Here is a 27,875-nt window from a genome sequence, read left to right as displayed (position 1 = left end):
GGCCACAAAACCAACAAAATTTTATGCAAGCCAATGCATCATGACAGCACTCAGACCAAAGCATTAGTGTCAGACACTTCTGCATATGTTGATTAAATGCCGATTAAATGTATGTAACAGACCGTATTAAACGTATTATTTGGGAAAAAATGTAACTGTCATGCAGAATTACAGCAAATGTGCATGGTCACTAAGTTAGTAAATTTACAGACTGACCAGTCATTCTGCAGAGTAACTGTTTTCTCATCTAAATCTTAACATATAACAGTGGCAGGCAGCCAGAGTAAAATCAGTGAAATAACTTGCTCAAAAAACAAACAATTTCTGCAGTAAGCTTTAGCTTCTTTATTAATGCTGTCATCATCCAGGGGTATCTTTTAACTCTAAATCGGTATTCCGATTAACTCTAGCTTTTCTTTAAAAGTTAATCTCGAAAACAGTGTGGATAATAAATAAAATTTCCCAGTTCCCCACAGCGAGCGGAACGCGTCATAAACCTACTGATAACAAGGCCCCATCCCTTAAAAGAGATGATATGATTGGTCAATTTTCCTGTCAATTGAAATTCTTCTCTCATTGAATTGCTATGGCTTGGTCCTCTGTAATTTCACAGCTGGACCACCAATCACAGAGCTGAAAGCGTTAGGCGGAAATATCCTAATATAGAGAAAAAAGGCTCAAACTCAAACTGAATAGGCAAATTTGAAGGGTTTATTTCTTCAAAAATATTTAGATGTTTATTGTCAAATTATAAATTCCTAAAATAACATTAGAACTGATGACTTTTACTTTTTAAACTATTATTTAAAACTTTGTAAATATTATTTTTATAAATAGTTTAGGCCCTGACGGTTCCCCACTAATATTATAGTACTAGAAACCAAGCAGCCATTAAAATCTTTTTAGTTGTTTCTTTACTTGTCGTAGTCCTAGCTGGTTATCAAAAAATCTGATTAATTGAGAGAAGACTGTCACTCATTCAAAGGACAAAGATTTATTATTATTATTATTATTATTTTTAATTTGACGTACATGAAAACAGTTAGTTTATCTTATGATTTACTAACAAAAAAATAATATCAATGTAACCTACATTTAGAAATTTTCCTGCTGAGTAGAATTAGCTTGATTGTCATTTACTGGCAATGTTTTTACACTAACCCTTTACTGTCAGAGTTCAGTGATTTTCTGGGTTTAGCCCTTTGACCGCTGAGGTCAGGATTGCATGTCGGGCAGCAGTGTCTCTTTGACAGGGGTTGTTGCTGAGAGACTGACTCTGTCTCCTCTCTCCAACTAACACTAACACACATGTTCACGCTGCCCTTTCCTCTCACCCTGCCAGTGCGATTACAGTGAGTGCTCAGTGAGCTCAGAGAAGCCGAGCGAGACGTATTATAAATGTTTCATTACAGCCACACACTGCTGTCTCCCCTTCAAGGGTTAGCCTAACACACACACTTTTTGTATTTTCCTTCTTTATCTGTCGCTCTTATCTGTCTTTTTTTTTTTTTCTTCTTCTTTTTTTTTTTTTTTTTTTTTTTGGTCTTCAAAAATTCCTTAAAGTCACTTTTTTCTCTTTTATTCCTGCCATGTTGGTGATGTTGTATGTCAAACATGGTGAACAAACACACATAAGAGTGCTTTTCTTTCTTTCTCTTTCTTTGTTTCAATTTACATTACATTTATTATTTGGCATATTCCTTTGTGAATCAAACTCATGACCTTGGTTGTTGCTAGCACTAGATTCTACCAGTCGAGCCGCAGGGATCCCTCTGCACATTTTCCCTTGCTCCTTATCTTTGTATCTGTGATACCTAATTCCTAATTAATTAAATCCTAATTGACTGTAATGTATTAAAAGTTTACAAATGTTAGTTTGTGGCAGTTAATTGTTAATAGCATGTGGCATGTTATGTTATATAAAAGGGGCTCAAAACAAACTCTTTAAATTGCAGCTATTTAGGTATAGTCATATATTTTTCTCTCTCTTTTTCTTTTTTTCTCTCTTTTTTCTTTTAGTTTCAATTGTTAAATGGTCTTCTTTTCTTTAGAAACTTTAAAATGCCACAACACAGTTACATACAATGGCAAATCTTACTATGACAATGAATATATAATAAAATGTTTACATTTATAATAGAAAAATTATAAACAATTATAAACATGCATAAATAATAATCCATAATAACACATTCATAATGCTGGGAAAAAATACTCATTACTAATTGCAATTCATAATTACACTGAAACAAGGACATCTTAAAATGTAAAGTGTAAACAAATGTTTTTATTAAAGTGAAAAACTGTATGTAATATGACTAATATGACTACATTAGCTTGTAATTCAACATACTTTTTTAAATTATCAGATCAAACAACAACAACAAAAAAAGGTTCTACAGGTAATAATGCCACATATTCACACATATACAGCGTACTCCACAAAAATTCAGCATAGTTCATACATTTTTAACAAGGTAATGTAACTATATTAACATGACATTTGAGTGTTTCCTTGATGAGAATTGCTTTTCACTTACAGATACAGACGGTCGGATCTTGGCTGAATCATACGTGACTCAGGTCCACTGACACATTTACTAGAATCTAACATGGAAAATGGTTTGAACTTAGTTTCATTATGAAATACATAATCTGCGACAAAGAAAAACCTTTGAACTCATCCTTAAAATGTTGTCAAGTAAATTTATCTTGGCTTATTTTCACAGATATATTATAACAAAATACAGTAAGATTTAACTTTTTGTTTGTTTGTTTGTTTGTTTCTTAAGTATATGGATTGCAAAGGCAAACCAGCAGTTAATATGGAGAATTCTATAAATAGCAGGATCTGATTGGGCAATCCATGTCTCTTAAGGCAACAGTCACAGGCTGTGTGTATCAGGAACAGAAGTAGACGTCTCAAGAGCCTCAATTTTAAAATACCACAAAAGCAGGAAGAAAATATTTGCAGGGTTCCTCCTTTCCCAAACAGCTTTTCTTGACACTTTCCATACTGTCTACATATAAATAGCAATACGACTACAACCCAACCCCCCCAATCCCCCCCCCCCAAAAAAAAAATTTATAGTGTCTAAATGCACTTCATTAATGCATGCACACACTCACACATGCAAACCTATAATGTCTTTCTTCAAAGCTCAAGTGAACTGTGTGTTGCATTTTCTTTTTTTCGTTACCTTCATGTGCAAGGGGAGATGTTCTGTTGAAATTCATCGAAAAAAGTCTGAAGTTGTAAGGGCCTGAGCAGCTCTTCACCCACACAAGAGTCTACCAACAGAGCAGACTTAAAACTATACCCAGAGAGCATCGCAAAAGTGTCACTCTAACAAGGTCATTTGGAATTTTCCAGACACCTCAATTCTTCTGTTCGATTGAACGTCCTGCTACTTCCTTTCGATGTCATATCGTTTGAGTGCAAAGCTCCGACTTGATTTTATTTTTTTTTTATTTTTTTTGGCACTCGTCTGTTTTAAAGCTGGCAACATGAATGATAGTTTGTTCAGTGGTGCTAAAAGCAAGCCACAACGTGGGGCTTATTTAAACCATTGCCTCTTTTTTTATTTACATACTGTAGTTCATTTTAGTTTGTTCTACCAGAGTGTTTGAAACTGTCTATTTGCATTGAAGGTGTGGTGCATCCGTTCATGGTGACAGGGACTGTCCCTTTTAACAGTGACCAATAATTTTTTTCCCCTAAAACGTATTGTAATTCAATTTTAAAATTTTAGTGCAAAGACAGGCACACACATGCACCAATAAGAGTGATCTGGGCTTGATTCTAAATATGTGTGATTGCAGGGCTAGGCTGTCCAACTGTATACACTACATACTCTAGGTGGCCACCTAGCCCCAATGTGTCCAATGTGTTCGAAGGGGCCATCAAAATGGTCTATAATAATTTTTCATACCATAACATAAGGATGCATCTCATTGAATTTACACTGGAATTGAAAATCTGTCTGTTAACATTTACTTCAGAACATACTACAGGAATTTAAAACAACTTTTCACATTTAATTTCACATTTTTCCCACTTACTATTGCATATTAAGCTTTTTTCACAGCACACATTTTCATTGATTATGCTATAACTTAATAAATATTGATTTACCATTTTTAATTAAATGATTATTGAAATTCACATAGGTGCTGGCTTTAGCACTGAGTAAAGTGGGGTGCCACATTTCCACAGAGAAAATATATTCTATCTGCTCCATGAAGAGCCATAAACCTAATCATTAAACATTCTGTATTTGTCCACAATGTCATCACAATTGTCAAGATGTGATTTAGAAAATTTGAAATTTTTGAAGACAGTGCCTATTTTTGCTTGATATTAGAAACTGTGTGCAACATCATTAGGCTAGCAGAGAAACTTTTTTTTTCGTAGTTTTGCATATATATATATATATATATATATATATATATATATATATATATATATATATATGATTGGGTATATATATATAAATATATGCTGATTGGGTATATATATACATACGATGTTGCCGGCTCACACACCTGGTCAGGCTCATGATGTAAAGTGGGCTCCAGGGTAATGACTCCCTCCAACCACTTTCTCGGTGCAAGGTTTTTTTTATCCCCCATAGAAAGCAACTTAATTGCCGTCATTCAAGGTATTAAAGACATTGTTAAAATAGTCCATGTGAGTACAGTGGTTCAAGCTTAATGTTATGAAGCGACAATAATACTTGTGTGCAAAAACAAAACAAAAATAATGACTTTATTCAACAATTTTGTCTCTACCCTGTCAGTCTCCTACACAGTTGATGCAATGAATGCAGTGCAGCGCTTCTGTGTTTACATCCAAATGCCGGGTCAGTATTGGCCGATGCTAGCCAGTTTCTAGCCTTTTATACTGCTGGATGTACTAGATAAATAAAATGTATAATAAAACACAGAAAGACAACAGCAAACATTTCTCATTCCAGGACTAGCTAAATAATTCCAACTTACTCTGAAGAGTGACGAAATCTACAAGATAAGTGGGAGACTCATTGCATTTGGAACTGTTCTGTAATTAGGACTTACTGGTCAAAAGCTGTTGAATATATGAGTCGAATGTTTGGATTAGAGTTACAATTGGTTCCCTTGTCTTTGATTTTTAGATCTTCCAATTAAACATTTGCCAAACAAATTCGCTAGGCGGTTATTTGACATCCTAGCCTTTGCTGCTAGGTAAAATATGTTGTTATCCTGGATCAGTGATTAACTCCCCCTCTTTATAATAATGGCATAAGATTATTAGAGAAATGATTCCTTAAATATTTCTAATATGTGTTACTCACTCGTCAGCTGAAGATTACTTTAGGTCTGGATCCTGTATTATATTGATGTATCTTTAAGTAATATTTTGAGGTTTGGTTTATCATAATGCTCCTGTCTCCCTTTTTTTCCTCATTGTAATTGCTGGGCTTTGTTTGTTTGTTTTTTGCTTAGGTTGTTAATGGCTGAAATGTTGATTAAAAAGGTGCAATAAAAAAAAATAAATAAATAAAAAATACATCTACAAGGTGAACACGTTGGTGGTATTGTCCCCTTTTATGCTCACTGTTGATCGGCAAGTCCTGCAAACTGGGGTGATTAACGATAAGTTTTTTTGCGGAATCCAAAAAACTTCCACACTGGCGAGATAACTTTCTTCGAGTGCTTTTCACAAGTTCACACTTACAAATGATTAGATAGAATAAAAAGTATGTGCATTTGGCATGATGTCCGGGGGAGGGCTCCGAGCACGGAATATTGCCGAACCCAAAGTACTTCCCTGTATCCTTGGTTAGGATAGTAATGAGGCAAGTGTGAAGAGATGGGGTGGTGGAGGGATGCAGAAAAACTGTAGAGGAACATAGGCGAGTTGGCTACGTATTTATAGGCCTCCTCTTATACTGATTGGGTAGATAATTTCAATTTGCTCTTCCCGAACTTTGTTAATAAAACATCATGTACGTGGCAGTAGCAGCTGCGCACTGTATCTGCTTGTGTTTTATGACAGGTGGCAGCGTTAAGGCACAATACCACCACCTACTGTAAGATGGAATGTCAACCAGATACTGGCACTGAGTTATTTATGTGTCGTCATCATATGTGTGCTATTCATTTTAACGATTACGGTTATCACCAATATTGGTATATTGCGACATGCCTAAATAATAAATACATTTTATTCTATAATTTATCAGTAATATAAACCACACCAAAAAAGGGGATTACTATTCCCCAACTCCCTTGTCTGTTTATTAGTAACATTTATTTCTTTAAAATCACAAAAATACAGAGCCCTCTAAAATTGGCTTACAGATTAATTTTCAAGTACTGCATGGTTGAAGTAATTCCAGGTCTGCATTACAGTTCTAAGACCACCACTTATCCACATACTGTATGTATGATCAAGTGAGTAGATTGATGCCACTCTATACTCACCTGCATAGGTCAGATAACCAATCAGACAAAATTGTTCTGGTGCCAGTGCTGTGCTACTTACATTCAACTCTTATTGAATCAAGACTAGTTTTTCAAGAGGTTTTCAAAAGCAGAATTGATTAACCATCAAATCTTCCAATATGGACAGTCAATGAGTCACTCTAAAAGGACCTCTTAGAACTAGGATTTCCCTCTGAAACGTTGGGGCTTCAGATTCCTTTGTTGTTATTTTTAAGTGTTTTTTTTTTTTTTTACATGTTTGACTGCAGTTACATCAATCTTGGATCAATGCTTTGTCTGTCCACATAAATGGACCCTCCATGGGATTCATTTTAAAACACTACAAGCTGCACCTGCTTCTCTGCAAGATTGTCCCTCTTCCTGAATCTAGTGAAAAGCATACAAGTTAGTTAAGGGACATGCTTGTAGAGGTATCAGGCGCCACTCTTCTTGTCAATAGATGACCCTGCTAGGACTCTTGTCAGTTGATATCCTAGAGTCCTCTGGTGTAGCATCAGACAAGCGGCCACTCCGCAAACGACTCGGGCCAGGTGTAACAGTTTCAGCTAATTGCCTCATTAATGATTAAGCACCTCCAGCCTGCTCTAGCACTTCGCTTTGTGGGGAGCAAATTGTTCTGATTGGTTTGATGCTGTCAATTATTGATGAGACAGCAAGCTCAGATCCTAGCACCTGGGCTCGAAGCTTCTCAGAGAGCAGTGTCCTCCATTACACTGCACTCTTCATTGCCAGTGATAAAAACAAAATTCCCACTTTAATGGTAATATCCTGTCCATGGGTCACATTGAAAAACTCGAGTTTGTAGTCACAGAGGACGTTAACTGAGCTCAGTGTTACATAGATAGCTCTGTAGATGAATACATTCTGGACATGGAAAATATTCTGAAAGTTGCATATTAAATTTCGAATCTGGGGTTGCTCTGAGATACTTATGGTCATGAAATAATTATATAAGTATAAAAATAATAAGTATGAAACAATACGTATGAAAATATTATATAAATATAAAATAAGTTTCTGTAAGACTGATGCTGGACTGTCTGGACCAAGAGAGGGCTACTCTTCGATGAAAACGAAGAAAATTAACATTTGAACTCTCTCTTGCAAAATTAGCATCCCCATACGAGACACAATCACACCTCAGCATTTCCCTAATCTACATTCCCTTTCCTTCACCCCCTCTTCCCCCATCTCTTCTCTCTACATGTGGAGACGGCCTGAAATTCACCCAAAATCTATATGGTTTAATGTGAACAATTATCACACAATGCCCTATGATACCATGTTTGGTATCATTTGAAATGTCTTGGTGCAACTGGTACAAATGTCTCATTCCCACAAAAGTAAACCAGAAGGTAATAAAGGTTTTAAGAGTTTAGAGATATTTTGCTCTCTGTAGTGGGTGTGTCCCCTTTCACAGGGTTTTTCACGCAAATGGCTTTCTGTCTCCAAAAAGGTGTAAATTACTCAGTCTGGGACCCTCATTAATGCAAATTCCCATTGTGAACTCATGTTTCCATTTGAAAGAAGTTTCTGTCTTGGTCTGAGTATTTAAAGAGATGTTGCAGGAGGCTCAAAGTGATTCTGTAGTCAGATCAGCCCACATTGCTGAATGTCCAGGACACTCAGCAATGTGCATTTTTGTAATGTCAGGTATGCATCTTTTACTCTATTTTTGAGCATTTGATGTTTTGTATTGATCATCTTCGAATTGATTATGTAATTGGCATGATACATTTACATGACTAATAAATTGTTACATTTGGTTTTATTTTAAAATTATTTTCTCAAGAAGATTTAGTGAAGTAATGTTTCTGCAAATCTGTGTCCAGGGTTAAGTACATACTAGGTCTTAGATGGAGCATAAAGCACATCAAGTGAGATTCTAGGTTTCTGACTAACTGCTCGCCTTTTAGTTAAGTGATAGTTGTTGTAGTCGCTTGTAGGGGGCTACATGGGTACCTTTTAACAATAGCAATCATGGGCGCCATTGTTAAATTGCTTTAGCCATAACCTCTGATTAATGTTCTTTAAAGGGATAGTTCACCTAAAAATGAAAATTTGATGTTTATCTGCTTACCCCCAGTGCATCCAAGATGTAGGTGACTTTGTTTCTTCAGTAGAACACTAATGATGATTTTTAACTCCAACCGTTGCAGTCTGTCAGTCGTATAATGCATGGCAATGGTAACAATCTATGAGAGTGAAAAAAAAATGCACAGACAAATCCAAATTAAACCCTGCGGCTCATGACGACACATTGATGTCCTAAGACACAAAACAATTGGTTTATGCAAGAAACCGAACAGTATTTACATCATTTTTTACCTCTAATACACCACTATGTCCAACTGCTTTGAGCGCACGCATGGCATCCGGTGCGTGAGGTGTGTACGCGCTCTGGCATAGTTTATGCAAGCGCCGGAAGTGATCTCTCGTGCGTATATGTCACTCATTGTTTACACAGTGCACAAACATTGTAGGTACGACGGCTAATCAAAATGGTACAGTACTTACTTGCACTTATCCAGATTGTTCAAACCGACTTAAAACTAAAAGATTATGTTCTCTCGCGCAAACTCATTCGGGAGTGGTGACTTTCACGTATTCCCAACTTCTGAGCCTGCTCGGCTGAAGTTATGGTTGATTGCTCTTCGGCTGGATATCAAAAGACCCATTAATGTACCAAAGTTGTTGAGGGTCTACAGCGATCATTTTTCCCCTGATGATTTTATAAACCCAGGAGAGGATCACATACAACTTAAACCATCAGCTGTGCCTATGGTTTTTCCACATCCAACTGAGGTATGTGAACAAGATCTTTGTATGTGTCCTTTTTATTTGTAAAGCTGCCCTTACGAAAAGATTTGATGTAATAAAACCTTTTTTTTTTTTTTTTTTTTTTTTTTGTGGTTTTCTTCCATTTGTATAACAACTGTTGTACTACAGGCACCATGTTTAAACTACGCCAGAGCGCGTACACACCTCACAAACCGGATGCCATGCATGCGCTCAAGGCAGTTGGACATGGTGGTGTATTAGAGGTAAAAAATGTTATAAATACTGTTTGGTTTCTCACACATACCGATCGTTTCGTGTCTTTCGTGCCACAGGGTTTAATTTGGATTTGTCTGTGCATGTTTTTTTTTTTTTTTTTACTCTCATAGATTTTGTTACCATTGCCATGCATTATATGACTGACAGACTGCAACAGTTGGAAAACAGTTAAAAATCATTATTTGTGTTCTACTGAAGAAACAAAGTCACCTACATCTTGGATGCCCTGGGGATAAGCAGATAAACAAAAATTTTCATTTTTGAGTGAACTATTCCCTTAACTAAGTTGCTATATAGGCGACTGTAGGGGGCTACATGGGTACCTTTTAACAATGGCCATAACCTCTGACTAATGATCGGACTGGTGAATTTGTGACTTTGAGACCTGCGTTACACAGCTGTCATGAGGCTCTCTATGTGACATAGATTCCTAATGAATGAGTACATTAAGAGTAAAGAGTTATATAGAATAATCAGATCATAAATGATCTGTATCATAAATGATCAATAATAAATTGGCATTCTAACCTAAATTCGAGGTCATAATAAAATGGAGTCATATAACAGTTTAATTGGAATTAAACTACTTTGCCACACTGAAAAGACTGAACACACAAGAAACCTTCCCCGCCTCATGGGAAACAGTCATTGGGCCAATTGGGCGGGCCTTACATTTCCTAACCGCAACTCATTTTTAACTTTGAAGAGATACATTTAAACGTTTTCAGCAAATCCCTGTGGATAACATGGGTAATTAGTGCTATTGGTTACCTTTGACACTCAGATGTAATAATGCATTTGTTTTGGGTTAGAGTAGGCCAGACATAAGCTTCTGAGGTTCTTAAGTGGTACTGCATTTGAAACTTATTGTTCACCCTCACTGAACAAAATGATGGTCCATTACTGTGTTTTTTCTCAAATCCTAATGATTTGCCTAACCAGATTTTTGGCCACCATAAACATACTCCTAATGCAAAGGTTGTCAATTGTTGTGGGTTAAATGGTGCTGATGTCTTTCAGACAAAATGTCAGAGAACACCACACATTAAATCACAAAGTGCAATTTGGAAAACTTGGTGGGGTGTGTGTGGTGGTGGTGGTCGTGGTGGTGGTGGGCGGTGGGGGGAGAAATACAAGGTAGAAAATAAAGCTGAGAGAAATAGTAGTGAATGCATGTAGAAAAAAAAATCTCTTTGATAAATGACTTGTAAAAGCATAGAGGTATGCTCAAATAGTCATAAGTAGTTTGTACTATGAACATGAAACTTCAGCAATGATAAGAGGTCAATCATGTTGCTTATGGAGAAGATGTGTGCTATAACTTTTCTAAGCAATAATAGTTATTTTTGCATGGTAGGGGGTGAAATGGGCTAACAAATCTCCCTAAACTTACATTAAAGTGTTGACCCGAGTCATATTTAGAGACCAGAGTATAATTTCTAGAAATTTGTGTGTGGTTTCTTTTTAATTAGGCATTAGCAACCAGATACTGTAGCAACTCGCTGGAAATCACTCTGAACTCTCTAGCAACACCCTGTCCCTGACAACCACCCCTTACACTTTTGCATTATGCTGTGAATTATACACAGACAAACACCACTCTTGTCAGGCATTGGTTGCAGCAGGAACGAGGATGCATTGAGGCAGGATCTATTTGCAGCAAACGTATTTATTTACAAGACCAAAGGAAAAAAAATAAATAAATACATGTAGGGGTATAAGAGCTGAATTATTATAAGTGCTGGAATTATTAGGTTCTATCTGCATTCTGAGCAGTTTTGAGATATTGAGCTTGAAAGTTTTTGCATTCCATATAGCAAAAATTATATGGGGAACAAGTTTCTTTCAAACATGAAAATGACAGGGACCCTAAATGTATTCTAAATGTACAATATCAAAATCCTCTCAAATTTGTAAATGGGGATTTTTGGAACAGGTCAAACGTTGTCAGTAAAGACTGTTATGTTCACTCTTACATTCAACAACAAAACATCTCAATTACTTACCAGACATTGTTGTCGCTACAGCTGCTCGACCACGGAAAAAATGGCGGACAGCGTACAGCTCGCTGAGGGCGGAAACTGTGGTAATACAGGACTGTCAATCAGCGGCCGTGGGCGGGGCATGAGTAATGTGACGTTACATTACTCAGAGAATCAAAATGGCTTGTCTAATGAGACTGCTTTGGTTTAATGGGGATTTAAAAAAAAGGAGTGGGTGGATTTTTATCCTTGTGTGGTGGTTGTGTTCACACACTGCTAACACACATTTATATCCAAACACCTTGTAAAAGTGGATTTTGCATAATAGGTGACCTTTAAATGTATGCCAGAAGTACTTTTTAAATTAATAATTAACAATAAGTAGGCTATAATATAAATAGTATTAGCAGCCTATCATTAATAAAAAGAAAAATGTTATAATAATAAATATAATTAGACTGTAATAAATAAAAATATCTGTATTCTTTAAAAAACAAAATATGTTGAAATTATGCAAACCGATGACTTTAACAAACACAGACTATTGATTAACATCCTCTGATAGTTACAGTAGGACTGTCTTAACCAAGTTTTCGTAAAAATACATTTCTCGATGGAGAAAATTAAATAGGCCTACTATGAAAATCGTTTTAGTTATGATTTTTTCCCCCATTTGATTTAGTCTAGTAAGTTTTGTATCAAATACAATGTAGTTTTTGGTGATCGAGATCTTCCAGCAACAGCTCATTTTTCCTCTTGGGTGAGCGATCTACTCACAGCTTATCCTGCCCATGAAATCCACTATAGGCCAGCAAACCAATGAGAACGCGGGACGATGATGACACTCCATAACAAAAGAGCAAAGGCGCAAAAGCTGCTGTAGATCAGTTTACCCGGAAGTCTCCATAACTGGCAGATTTAAAGAAAATTGCTGTCATTTGGCAAATAAATAAATTACGGACAGTTACATACGCATTACCAACATTTAGGCTTTATGGTGCATCTCAAACAAGGGATTTAATATAATTTATAGTGTTAATATTAATTGCAGAGTCCACAAATAGCTTGGGTATGCAGAGCATTCGCAGCTTATATGGACTGCACGTCACTGATTTTATATATATATATATATATATATATATATATATATATATATATATATATATATATATATATATATATATAGGTGCGTTTCTTCCGAAGAGGCAAGAGAGGCAGTGCCTCCTCAAAAAAACTGGATGAAAAAATAATCGATATTACAAAAATAAAACAACGTAAATGTTAAAAATTTGACATTAAAAAGTGTAAGTCACTCATTTTTCTAAAGAAACAGTGACACCCGCAGGTGAAGTTACAGCGTGGAGTCCACATCTCTTGTGCCTCCCTTCAGCTCATAGAAACAAAGCAGAGCCCCCTAAGTGTGCGGTGGGTTTAGTGGGGGGTAATTAAGAATGGGGGAAAATCACGTGAGAGGAGACAGTGCCTCCATCACACTATGATTGGATATGATCGGTTACAATTGGACATGATTGGTTCGTGCGATAAATCCCGCCTCTTGTTTTCGTGCACGTTCTAGTCGAATTGGCCTGAATGAAGACAGTGATGGCATTAATGGGAACACTAATTAAAAAGTAAGTAAACAACTGTCACTTACATATCACCGCTTTGTGTCATGTCAAAATCAAACTCGAAATGGCCTGAAAACATGATGACTGCAGGGGTTTTTAGTGAGCAATCAGCGTAGTGAAATTAAAGGTAGATCTTTGTGCCTGTGAGTGAGTGACCAGTGTGTAAAAGCTTGATGACTGCTGATATATAATATATAAAATATATTGACTATTAAAAAGAAAAGCTGAATATTAGTTTATAAATAATATATGTTATTTAAATTGTTACTGTCTTTAGTTGTTATTTTGAAATAAATGTAAAAATGTGTAAAAACACTAACTTGATTAAATTTATACTTGGTTTTAATAAATAGAACATTACATAGTGTAAAAATACAAAATAGAATTGTATTTGGTCTCTCTTTTTATGTAATATTAATTTAACCAGGAAAATTGTGTAACAGGGACATAAATGAGGATGTTGCCCTAGAACGTTCTTTCACAAGATGTAATATGTCTAAGGTGTCCCCTTAATGTGTCTGTGAAGTTTCAGCTCAAAATACCCCATAGATTTTTTTTTTTTATTAATTTTTTTTAACTGCCTATTTTGGGGCATCATTAACTATGCACTGATTCAGCGCGCGGCCCCTTTAAATCTCACGCTCCCTGCCCCCCGAGCTCTTGACTCTATATACAGTGCATAAACAAAGTTCACACAGCTAATATAACCCTCAAATGGATCTTTACAAGATGTTCGTCATGCACGCTGCATGCATGGATCGGATCATGTAAGTATAGTATTTATTTGGATGTTTAAATTTGATTCTGAATGAATTTGATGGTGCTCCATGGCTAAAGCTAACATTACACACTGTTGAAGAGATTTATAAAGAATGAAGATGTGCTTATGCATTATAGAGACTGCAAGTGTTTAAAGGTCCCGTTCTTCGTGATCCCATGTTTCAAACTTTAGTTAGTGTGTAATCTTGTTGTTAGAGTATAAATAAAATCTGTAAAATTTTAAAGCTCAAAGTTCAATGCCAAGCGAGATATTTTATTTAACAGAAGTCGCCTACATCGAATGGCCAGTTTGGACTACATCCCTCTACTTCCTTCTTTAATGACGTCACTAAAACTTTTTTGTTTTTTGACTAACCTCCGCCCACATGAATACACAAGAGTTGCGTTTGTAGAGTGTGTTTGTCGCCATGTCGTCGAAACGCTGTTATTTTCATCCCGCAGTCCAATCACCGGGTCTGATTCCGGCTCAAATTGATAGGGTAAAATTAAAGACATGTTTACAATAACACTGAGCGCGTGCATCTCCACGTTATAGTAAGAGGCGTGACCTTTCCGGGCAAGGTTCGCTAAGCTGCTGTCGAATCACAACACAGGAACCGCTGGCACAATCAGAACTCGTTACGTATTTCTGAAGGAGGGACTTCATAGAACAAGGAAGTCATCAGCCCGTTTTTATGACAGTGGAAACAGCGGTATACAGATAAGTAAATTATGTGAAAAATACTGTGTTTTTTTACACGCGAAACATGAACACATGTTATATTGCACACTATAAACACAATCAAAGCTTCAAAAAACCACGAAAAACAGGACCTTTAAACATGAAAATAGCAACGGCTCTTGTCTCCGCAAATACAGTAATAAACGATGGTAACTTTGATCACATTTAACAGTACATTAGCAACATGCTAATGAAACATTTAGAAAGACAATTTACAAATATCACTAAAAATATCATGTAATCATGGATCATGTCAGATATTATTGCTCCATCTGCCATTTTTCGCTATTGTTCTTGCTTGCTTACCTAGTCTGATGATTCAGCTGTGCACAGATCCAGACATTAATACTGGCTGCCCTTGTGTAATGCCTTGAACATGGACTGGCATATGCATATTTGGGGGCGTACATATTAATGATCCCGACTGTTATGTAACAGTCGGTGTTATGTTGAGATTTGCCTGTTTTCTGGAGGTCATAAACAAATGAGATTTACATAAGAAGGAGGAAGCAATGGAGTTTGAAACTCACTGTATGTCATTTCCATGTACTGAACTCTTGTTTTTCAACTATGCCAAGGTAAATTCAATTTTTGATTCTAGGGCACCTTTAAAACACCACCGCACACCACTGATATATATATATATATATATATATATATATATATATATATATATATATATATATATATATATATATATATATATATATATATATATGGGCTTGACATTAACACCCTCCAACCAGCCAAATGCGGGTAAATTTCAGTTGTGGCGGGTAAGACAGCCACTCCCACTAGCCACTTTGGCGGGTTGAATATAATTTCAGTTTACAGCCAAATGATCGTCGAAGATTGTCGTAGCACAAAATTACAATCCAATCACACAATTCGTTATTTACGTGCAGTTAGTGAAGGAGGAATAGGCGGAATTGCGCTGAATGACACACAACAGAAGCACTCTCTCGCGTACGCTCTCTCTCTGTTGCGCGCGCGATCAGTTCTCCTCGCGCCTGAATAGTCAAATACACGTGCACACAGATATCTAAATGTCCATCCTGTGGCGTATCTCGCGTGAATACAGTGGGTTATGGCTTAAGTGGACGTAAACAGGTGGGTAATAACTGAATATTCGTCAGTTACATCCATGCATTCAGCAGCCCAATTAAATAGGCCTACCTGTCTGTGATTAATGTTAATCAAACAACAAAAGATGTTAAATGAATGTAGGCTAGGCTATATGTTAAATAAACCTACTGTATCTGAAAAAAAGATTATTTTTGTAATTTGCTTCTTTGTTCTTTTATATAGCCTAACACAAATAACTTATCAAATTTCTCATATTAGCCCATGCTCATATTGTCCACCTCTTGCCCACATGTAGGCTACATACCAGCTGATATACAATGTAGTCTTGATTTGGGTGGTCAATCTGCATTTAAAAGTTTGAAAGGGTTTTAAATCTTCTAAATCAAGTAAAATGACTCAAAATAAAGTAATTTAAGCATAACAAAGTCAACTTTAATCATATAAAATGTAATTTACCAACATTAAAATTGTGGCCAGTGAAAATGCTGAGTGGCTAGTAACTTTGGAAAACCACTAGCCACAGTGGCTGGTGAGCAAAAAAGTTAATGTCAAGCCCTGTATATATATATATATATATATATATATATATATATATATATATATATATATATATATATATATATATATTTAGATGGATGGATTTATAGTGTGCCAGAGAAAGTTGCCATGACAGTAACATTTGGTTATCTTGACACATTGGTCACTTATTTTAAGGTATTTTTGTTTTGCAGATTTGCAGGCACTCCTCATTATTGTCATTTTGTTGGCTCTTAAGATATGCCACAAACAACACCAATATTACTATAATAGACATTTTGATTGTGTTGCTAGGTATACACACCCACATTCAGCCAGAGAGACAGGCAGCAGCAGCACACAGGTTCTCAACGGACGCTGATGTATTAGATGCATACAGCAGTGATTATTATACTGTGGGGCTGTTTAAACGAGACAGGGGATATTAACAAACTGCTGTGTGTGTGTTGCATGTATTCAAAACCTCTTGCAACTTGATTGATTCATATGGGACCTTTTTGTACGCTGAAAGCTTGTTTTCTTAAAGTAGCAGTTACCGTTCATATATGCCAAGCAGAAATAAGAGTTTTTGCCTAATGGCCCACCCACATGCAGGAAAGTGTGGGGAAGCATGAATCATCCAGCTGTAGCCTTCATCATTCCCAGCTCTGCCTTTTGGATACAACATGACTGAATTTAAAGCATACAGCGTTTAGATTGTAATCCTGTTCTAAATAACCATGGTGCTTAAAAACAAGCACTCTGTTAAATACATAAATACATGGTTCAGTATGTTTTTTTTTGTTTGTTTTTTTGTTTTTTTTTGTTTTTTCTAAATGCCCAATGGTAAGATAGACTATGTGAACAAAAGCATATACATTTTGTTCAATTAAGGGCCATCAGCTGGATCTGGATCAGCCAAGGGTGAATTGAGAAAATTGACAAACATATTGTAAATATGCCTTGATGGTCTGTTTTTACTTATGTCTTTAGGAATCAGCGAAGGTACAGCCATTCTTACAGCTCAACTTAAACAATACAAAATTATCAAACAGTTGGGTTCCTGGGTGATTAACTTTTTTTTTTTTCAATTTCAAAGTCAATTTTAACTTGGATTTCATTCTTAGTCTTAATTTTAGATGCTTTATATCAGTATGATGTATTTAGTAAAACATGAAATAAACAAATACCTCCCAACCGACTAAAACATCTCGGGTTACCTGTGTAACCCACGTTCTCTGAATAGGGAACAAGATGCTGCATAGTGATGATGCAATGGGAAACGCCCATGGGTGGTGTTGTTTGTGTGAACCCACTTTATTGGCTGATAGCGTGGGCATCGCCTCTGCAGCGTTACATCACTCACTCTTGATATAGTGAATGCGCCATCCTCTCCACAGAAGAAGCCCCCTTCGTCAGCGAGAGGAACTTCTTGAGAATTTCTTGAATTTGCCTTTCAATTCAGATGATGCAGGCCCAATATGGGGCGTAGACCTCTGTCCTTCTTCGGAATGAGACAGTAGCAGTTGAAAAAGCCAAGGTTCAAGTCCTCCTCTATTGCTCCCTGCAGGAGGACCGACGTCACTTCCTGCTGTAGAACAGAAGCCTCTAGGGCACTGTTTGTCACAATGGGATGAACCGCATCGAAGCAAGGAGGGTTGCGACAAAACTATTGGATACACCTGGCAGAAGCCTCCACGCTGCCAGGTGGTGAGACAGAGGTTGCATAGGATAGGGTCCCAGCGGGAGAAGAGGAATTGAAGGGAGATAGCCTGAAGCATCATGCTCCGTCCTTCAATACAAGAGGATGTTGCTCGTAACCTAACTCTATCCCGAAACGCACACGGTGGAGGGTATAACAGGTTTAAGTTCTGAGAGCATCTCAAGAGGGAACAGATACGCTTTAGTGGTGTTCCTCACTCCTGAGAAAGGGGAAGCTCTCCATTTCCAGATCCAAAGATCAAGAGCAACCCAGGGGCGCCGAAGCAGTGGATTTATCTGGCTGCTTCAGGTCAACGCGCATACAAGGGCCACCAGCATCCCAAACCGTGCAAGGTGGGAGATGTCTCAGCTATTCACTCCTCCTAGAAGTCTCTTTCCTGTGTGCAAGGTGCTTAAGGACGGCTGATTGCGTCTCAGCAGTATTGAATTTATCGACCACTGAGTTGACCACTTCCCCAAACAAACCTGAGTGAGAGATGGGGTCGTCCAATAGGAAAACATTTTCCTTTTTTCTCAGTGATATTTAACCAAAGATGGCATTTGACAGCCACCATGCCTTGGTGCATGGTGGCTTGGTGCAAACTTGGTGCATGCAGCACCAAGTCAGTAGCTCTGCAGAGCTCCTTGACCTCCTCCTGTGTCAGGCCCACGTCCTCGTCAATTTCCTTAAGGAAGCGCCATCCTGCCTGACCAGCAGGGACTTACAAGATGGAGCAGGGACTTCCAAGATGAGTGGCCAGCGTGTCCTCAACCGCTGGAATGCTAGTATAGCCCTGCTCCACAGAACCAGCCAGTTTGGTGACGTCAGAGGCCACCGCATTCATCAGACGAGCGGAAAAAGGCTGCTTCCAGGATCCTGAAATCTCGTGATGAAGATCACTGAAAAAATGGCAGCTTCCTCCGAATGGCCTTAATTGATGGCTTAATTGTAAAAATAAAAGTTGTGGTAAAGTTGCAACCTGCAGTGAGAAGTTAATTGCATTTCTGCACCTTTGCTGATGGATAAAATGTCAAACCTCAAAAAAAAAAAAAAAAAAAAATGGAAATGCCAGAAAATATTATATGAATTAAATAAATGAATGCAAAGATGTTGCTATGACATAATGCTGAAAAGAATATTACAATGCGTGTGCAGGTTTTGGCATTCACACACATTCAGCTCAATGTCTTTTTTTGTTTTGTTTTGTTTTTTGAGAGAGAGAGAGAGAGAGAGAGAGAGAGAGAGAGAGAGAGAGAGAGAGAGAGAGGTGTTTGTGATGGATTTCAGGTAGTAGACATTAGTGGTGATGAGCATTCTCCAGTGGCATGGATTTAATTTAATCTGAAAATGGTGTTACCCCAAGCGGCGACCACTGTCGCTCCTAATCTAGGTGTGGATGATGGCCAACTCACACTCGCAGGGTGGTCACCCTACTTTTTGGTTTCTTCTGGACAAACAACCACCCAAACAGCCATGACTCACTTTACATCACTGGCAAACTCACTTCAGAGAGCGTCTCCTGTGTCCCACATGCACACAACCAATTACTCATCTATGTCTCTTTCTTTCTTCTACCTCCTTTCTATTCTCCTTACTTTCTCTCACTGCAGATATCACGGTGACAGTTGACGTGATGACTCCCAGCACAAGGCCTTCCACAAAGCACAAGACCTCAACCTCTCTGAAGACGAAACAACGAGAATTGAATCCATAATTCCCCCTTTTCCCCTGGCACTGTTCTTTATAGCTGAATCCTTTGATAGATCCCTTTTCCTTGAATCGCACCTGCAGCTTCTTTTTCTACAAATAAACATATCAAACGGAAGAAAAATGGAAAAGTAAAAACAAGACTTAAATCAGAAGATGGCTAACCTTGTGGGAAGGATGTTATCCTGCTGCTGGAAACACTTTTCTTTTCAGGTGAAAAACATCAGTGCATGTTATTGTTAGTACATCAGCAGACATTGCTTCACGGCCACACTCAGCATCTTTGTAGGTGACTCTCTTCCAACATTGTAATTATTTCAACCAGGTATATATGTTTTTTTTTTTTTTTTTGGAGTTTCAATAATGAGAAATTGTGTTTTCAGCTAGTCTCAAGCAATAATTTCAAGTAAATTACAAATAGTAATTAAAGTTAAAACAAAGCAGGACCTGAATGAAGATTGCTCTCAGTCAAGCAAAATCATTTTATTTTTGAGAGTAAAGATTTGCTATATACACCAATAGATGATTGGCCAATATTACTAAAATATACATGTCCTACCTATGTCATATTACTATAAACTGTATAAACCACAGGAAGTTTTGCAATAAGTGATTAAATCTATAGCACAAATCTGCAAAAACTCTAAAATGTGTTTGTTAAAACTATAATTATAAAGATATACTTCTGTCATAATTTACTCACCCTCAGGTTGTTCTATATTTTCTTTCTTTCTTTCTCTCTTTCTTTCTTTCTTTCTTTCTTTCTTTCTTTCTTTCTTTCTTTCTTTCTTTCTTTCTTTCTTTCTTTCTTTCTTTCGCAGAACACAAAATATTTAATATTGAATTAAATATTAGTCTATACAGCATATACACTATTCGAAAACTTCTGAAGCCATTTAATATCTTTGTGTAAGGAACAAACCAAAGTGTAAGCTTACTTAAAACACAACGTTTGCCACAACTCTTATTTTTATTATTATTATTATTTTTTTAATTCTTATTTGTATTTCTACATATTTAAAATTGACGCTCCACATTTGGTTACAAAACATACTACAGTAGATTTAGTATCACTGGCATTAAATTTAAAAGAAAAAAAAAAAAGAGCAACATGAGGGTGAGTAAATTAATTTTGGGGATGTGATAGAGGCGAAGACAAAAGATGTAAAAGAAAAGAGACACATACAGCATTTATTTCAACCATCCAGTTACTTATATAACATATTACAGAGTGTATACAATCTCAACTGGTTCCGTTGAATTTATTATAGCTATACATACAGACACCTTACCTTCTGAATTTTTTTCTTTTCTTTTTTTCTTTCCTTCCTCTTGAATCATTTCTCTGCATGTAAAAAATAGAGAAGTTTTTACTATGTGTGGCCCTCCATGACTCTATGACTGACCCATTAACCTACATTAGTAGGATATGGGTGATTTTGGACCTCTTGGAGGAAAATCATTCAAAAATAATCTGAATTCATTCATCTCTGGGACAGTGGCTGATGCCTAAGCTGGTGAATGGATGAACAGCCTTGCCTTTCTGAGTTTAAGCACTGCAGCCCACTTTTTTAATGGATAAATTGGAGAATACACAAGCATAACAAAAACTTGGCTGGTTCTGCAGACATGGTGTGTTTGAAGATGCATGAAGTGCACGCAAACACATAGAAAACTTTCCGAAGACCTTCATCATCACTAACACCTTCCTTTTTGTGAACTTGCTTATCTTTCAGAGACCAACCCAGCCAATGCACTAACATGAATCAACACACCACACAAATTTACACTTCGACTGAACTAATAATGCTTTGGCTGGAACCACAGCTTACTAAAGAGATAGGAGAGTGGAAACAAAGAGTTTAGGTTGTGTACATAATGTAAAACTATTATCAATAGTAATCTGCATGCTGATGCATAGCTGAAAGAGTACTGAAAGATTGGTCAAAGGCAAAAACTACATCCTAAATTAAGAAGTGGTTAAAGTTTTAAAGAACTGTAAAATTATAAATAGTGCCAGTTTTTCAAGTTTCACCTCTTTTTTTTTTCTTTTTTTTCTTTTCCAAGTTTAGAAAGTTTAATGCATTCTTCATTAAAGACTTCAGATGAAACCAACAAGCAGTCGAATAATCATGCATATTATGTAGCTCCTAGCAGCAAGAAAATTGTGAAATGGGGCAGTCCAATTAAACAGCAGCACACAGAATGGTGCAGGGCAGCTTGCCAAAAGCCATCTATTTTACTGGTGTCATAAGGGATTTATACATCTCACTGAGTCACTTACTAGTGACAATTAGTTCGCTTTGAGAGCGAGTGCTCAGACAGTCGCCACACTGGGAATGATCAGACTGGAAGTGTTCTAATTCACATTTACCTTTGACCTTTATCTAAATCACAATAACATCTATGATCCACACCTGTATCTTACTATACTATACTATACTAACTGATCCAGATGTACAGATTGCAGTTTAATACTGCCTTATTTTTTACCTCTAAAATCCATATTCCTATGGTGACATAATTAATTTAGAAAGATCACACATCTCTCTTGTTTGCTCAACATTACATATCAACTTACCAACAATATGAATATGCATTTTTACAAAGTAATTTATACAGATTTATATTTTTATTTTTATATGAATTTTATTTTATTATGTTTTATGTTTATCTATATTAGCTTAATGACCTGTCACTCCATGGCATCTTAAATAATACGTTTAAGGAGTGCCCTTAATTGAATAATATATTTTACCAGGCTTTCTGGTAAAATCCAAGCAGACCATAAATTAAATGGGGGGAGAAAAAAAAAAGCCTGCACATTTTTTTTTTTTTTTTTTTTTTTTTTTGTTATTACTGTTATTTAGTATTGGTTTCTTAAAGGTTGCTGTCGAAATATGCTGCTCTGAGCTGTAGCTAAACATTACATAGACAGACTACATAATGGTATTATTCACTGTGCAAACAATAGGCTGTTAGTGTAATTAAAGGTCAAGAAATATTACTCATATACCCCGAGCTGAAGTAGATTAAAATGATGGATATCCTGATGGTAGGGATGGAATTCTAGGTGTGTTGTCCCATTTCAGATTTACCTCCCCCATTCTCCATGCTATCTCTATCACTGCACGAGCCCAGATCACCCCTTTGTACACTCATACACAAACATGCACGGCCCTTCCATTTAATCAAGTGCTGGGCCACTCCTCTCTCCTTCACAGACATGCAAGCTGTCAGGACAGAGCAGCTCATTAATCTCCAGCCAGGAAGGCAAGAGAGAGTGGGGGAAATGGGCAGAAAAGTAATTTGTTTGTATTTAGAAAAAAAAGGGGGTCAAGATAACAAGGGCTTTCCCATTGGTATGACATAAAATAAACTGTAAGAAAAAGAACACAATTTTATTTATTTTTTGTTTGTTTGTTTGTTTATTGTTTTTTTCTTGGACACACACACAAAAAAAGAGCACAAGAAATGTTTTGTTTTTTCATGTCATGACCAGGCATGGAATCTGTTGTTGTGGAATTCCATAGAAAGCCCTGCAGATTTCCCCTGAATTTTGAAAAAAAAAAAAAAAAAAAAAAAAAAAATCTACACATTCCACTGTCTTTATGTGTTCATTTGTTAATGTTTTGTGTAATTTAGATAAAAGCTTTTAAGGCTTTAATCATAATAAGCTGTGTCATACAGGTCATTAGCAGTGATAGCATGAATTGTGTTATTATAGGTAGATGCGGATGAGCTATTACAGAGTTGATCCTTAGCAGGTGAAATAGCAAACTGTGAAACACATACAGCATGACTTTGAGGAATGTAAGCTGGTAAAATTAGCCATTGTGTCCTATTGCGTGGATTAGTCTCCACCAGACTTCTGGATTCTAGAATTAATGCAAGGTGGAAAATAGCTATTGTGTCATATTGCTGTGGAGATTTGCACCCTCATCACTTGACCAGTTTGAAATCAGCTAGCTAGATAATTTTCATGCTTTTAAATGCTTAAAAAGTAAATGCTTTACTGTTCATTGGACTTACTGGTGGGGCTAACTAAGACTTATTTAATGAATTTTAAGTTACCATACAATATTGTACAAAATTGTGTAGTATTTTGGATTAATATGACATCTTAAAACTGTGGTTATCTTCTTATTCTGTTCAAGTGTGACCCATAGGGTGATTAACGGATATCATCTGTATTATTGTTAGAGATAAGTTCCAGACTGCATGAATGTGATCTGATGTGTTTAAAATTATCTTTAAATCGCAGAGACATATACATGCTCATGCTATGTTTGTCTGAGAAGTGGATTTGGTGGGATAAGTCTTTATATCTTGTAGTTATATCTTTGAGTTAGAACTGTAAAGATTAGGGGTTGCTCTGAAGCAGACATGGTTTAAGTGTGGGTTCAGGAGGTCAAATGGATTACTCACGCAGACCGCTCTTTAATTCCAACCCCTCCATGGCGCCAGATCCTTCTCAATCTCCTCTCTAAATCAACACACCCAAAACGTCCATTCATGCAAGCAGTCATCTCCACACATCACTCAATTGGCATGAACGACTTGTGCTTCATTCCTTCATTTTATGGTACAAATTTGATGCATATGGTAATGTGTATTAAAAATGAACAAGAACTACAACAACAACAAATAATAATTAATAAATAAATACACAGGAGGAGAGGGACAGTGATGTAGAACTTTGTGAACAGGGTTCCTGATAAGGAGGGACAACTGTAACTTTTGTCCCAAGATGATGAATTGCACCAGGCCCAAAAATTGCTAATTGTTGCCCTTTTTGTGAATAAGTATTTTGATTTTACTGAAATCTGCAGAGCTTTCTGTAGGAGCAAGTTACACCTTCAATAAAACCACCTGTTTTTTGACTTCTGACATATCACAGGATGCCACAACCCAGTAGCCCAAAAAACGGGGCAATCAAGTTTTGTGTCTGTTAACCCCACAAATTTGGGATCATCTCTTCAGAAGCTTTAAGCTTTAAGAGGTTGAGGATTAGTCCAACTGCCCAGAAATCAACTAATTTCTCAGGCTCTAATTTAGGTCATCCTTTCTATACCTGTCCCCAAAATGTATTTAAAACATTTTTCTAGGAAGAATAATGGGATGATTCTGAAAGGAGGGGGTTCTTGAAAATATCAAGATCCTGTAAAGTAAACTGATGGGAGTAATAAATTGTCTGGAGACTGGAGACAGGTGGATTTCAGCTTGTGCCATTTCAGTAAGCAGTCTGACACCTTAATTTAGTCAATGTGCACCAGTGCACATCGACTTCATTGAGAGATGAGCCATTTTCTTTGGCATAAAGAGGAGGATGTCTTATGCTATAAAGCCACTCAGCACAACACTTCTTCATGCTAAAGGAAAAGGCACAAAATAAAATGTTTACAGTTCATTTTTTCCTAATAACTTAGACCACACCAGATCAGCTTGTTTCCTTGAAATTTGCATGTTTGTGCATTATCTTCTTCTGGTTGACCATGAAGAAAGCATGTGGTCTCCAAATGTGAACCTTGGCTTTCTGAATCATGAAAAAAGGTCACAGGTGAAAGTGTAAAGCACACTTTAGCAGAGTGCCTAGTTGAGTGGCCAGTGAATCATTTTGAATACAAGTTGTTAGTCATTTGCTAGGCTTTCTTTTTCTTAAATAAATAAATAAATAAATAAATAAATAAATAAATAAATAAATAAATAAATAAATAAATAACAGGAATTAAGGGTTCAAATAAAAATCGAGGTCAAACTATAATTTTCATTTTTTAAGTACTGTCGCTTGGGCACAATTAAAAATTATTGCTCCTGTTGTAAAGCTGTCTCTCCAGGGGCTCGCTCTTTCAGCCAAGGTTAATTAGTGCTTCCCCATTATTCCAATGTTAGTGTTAAAAGTGTATATTACACAGAGGTCTGTAGCCTGGCTTTGATGAGGTATAGATAGGTGTAGGTCATATCCTGAGGGTAATGTATGCTGGGAAATAGCCATTGTGTCATATTGGTTCAGAGCACCTAGATAGGCGGATGGAGAAATCCCACCACTGCTTGACTGGAGTGACCCCTGCCACAAGTTTTATAGGATATCATATAAACATGCCCCTTGACAAACATACATCTTTAGATTCTCCCATGGAGACTGATAAATTATTGTACATCTGGTGAGGAAAGATAGGGAAATGTAAAGAAAAAAAAAAAAGGTTGGGGTGAATTATTTGCATGTTCATCATAAAACCTATCAATAATAAAAAAAAGCAAAACATTGGCTTTGCTTTTTGCAATAATTAAACCCCTTGTGGAATTTGCCATTGACTAATGTTACAGCAGTATCTCACGGGTTGATTAATCAGTGTCTTCCATGTACAAATGTGCTGCACTCTAATGCAATCTTCTTCAAGACTATTTGTTATTCTCTGGGACATGTGGTCTACTGTATCTCTATGACTTCTTACTTTTTCCTATTTTTGGACACAGCCATATTGTCCTTTTTGAGTATACTTTAGATGCTAATACTAGTTAGAGCAATACCTTACAATTCAGGATCTGGCAGATGTTATGACAGATCACAGTAAGAACGCCCTTGTCTATATGTCTTCCATGATGGATAGAGATGATGCGGGTGTTGTTTAAGTTAAAGTGTTCCAGAAAGGGAGGCAGAGTCCTCTATCAGTGCTCTTAGGTGTTTGGCTTTTAGTTTGAAGGTTTCATTCACTCTCTTTAACATGCATGTCTTGTATGTCCTTTGAACTGCATCAAGCAATCTTTCCAACTTCGCGACAAAGAATGAAAGCCAAACAAAAGCAAAACAAGCAGGAAAAAGGGAAAAGCTCTCTTTCATGCAGGTAACTGTAAATAATTGTATGAATATGACCCAACTATGCATGTTGATACATTAGCAATTTGTTCAGGTACTTTTTCGTAATTGATTCAAAATTCTAAGATGGCATGTACGGGGGAAAAAAATACATTTAAAGCAGCATTGAAATTACAATGTAGGAGAGGGGAGGTTTGGTAAATCATAACTTTTTTTACATCATGATTTATTTATTTTTTAATGTATTGTTAAATGATCAGGTGAGTGTTTCATCTGTTTAAATTACCTGGTTCATCAACATTCTGTCTTATGAGATAAAATGAGGTTGAGGCAAAGCAAATTTCAAGCCTGTTTTATTATTATTATTATTATTATTATTATTATTATTATTATTCTGCTGGTCATGGGAATGTTGGAGGTCTGCAAGGAGCCAGTACAGTCATAACAACATAACAACATTACACGTGTGTATATATATATATATATATATATATATATATATATATATATATATATATATATGGTCATGTTTTGGCAATGGGTTGTAGAACATTATACTTGTATATCATTAAAAGGATAAGACTTACCTTTTTAATTTAGCGTATAAGCAATTTTCAAAGTCAGACTCAAAATGATGGAGAAAGTCGCATTTAAACAATGCTATCGTTATTGTGGTAATGATTACGGCGGGCAACATATATGCTGATTGTTGTATATGTATAAGCTCCAACCCATTTTTTTTTTCTTTTTCAGGAGAAATAAGAATATGAGAATTTGTCCCAATAGATGCACCTTAAATGTTTTGATAGTGTTATCTTTATGAAAAAGTCTTCAGATGGGCTTGAGAATATGCATTGCCTCAACCATAACCACCATATATTGTACTTCTTAATATTCTTCTTCTTATTATATTTTTGTTATTTCATTTTAGTTATTTATTTTAAATGGGAGATGGGTTGGTTGTGATGATGACAAATAGAAATGGAAAGTTTTTAAAATGTGCCACAAAAAAATAAGTTTAATAAATAATTATTGTAACAAGATACTGTCTTTGTATTGATGATTTTTCATTTTACTAAATTAACCAATGATTAAAAAAAAAACATTGCACTACACTGACCCTGAAAGGACAGTTACACCACAGTCTTATGATGGCCACTATTTTGCCAAGTATAAAGTGTCATTGTATCAGGAACAGTATCCTTGTTAGTCCTTGTTAAATTTTAGGGACACGAAAAGTCTTGGACAATGTTTCTCAGACAGGAATGATATTCTGGAAGCAACAAAAGTGGTCAATTTAGAAACACAACTAACATCTAGGAAAATCATGGTCTTAGCAAAATCACACTTAGAATAAACAGAACAATATTGTCCGCTAGTGTGGACACTAATA

At 36.4% G+C, this 27,875-nt stretch overlaps 1 protein-coding gene across 1 annotated transcript in view; it reads left to right on the top strand.

The window, feature by feature from the left end:
- The window catches only part of mafa (v-maf avian musculoaponeurotic fibrosarcoma oncogene homolog a (paralog a)), a 149,729-nt gene extending 122,206 nt beyond the window's left edge, over positions 1–27,523 (top strand). Inside the window, exon 3 of the mRNA XM_048169410.1 lies at positions 19,569–27,523. The gene's annotated coding sequence lies outside the window, so the exon portion shown is untranslated. The remainder of the gene's footprint in view (positions 1–19,568) is intronic.
- Positions 27,524–27,875: the final 352 nt, after the last annotated feature.

This window comes from Megalobrama amblycephala, linkage group LG19 (genome assembly GCF_018812025.1).
Source record: "Megalobrama amblycephala isolate DHTTF-2021 linkage group LG19, ASM1881202v1, whole genome shotgun sequence".
In the NCBI taxonomy this organism is placed as follows: Eukaryota; Metazoa; Chordata; class Actinopteri; order Cypriniformes; family Xenocyprididae; genus Megalobrama; species Megalobrama amblycephala.
Note: the sequence above shows the minus strand (reverse complement) of the source record. Positions and strands in the feature narration are given on the sequence as shown.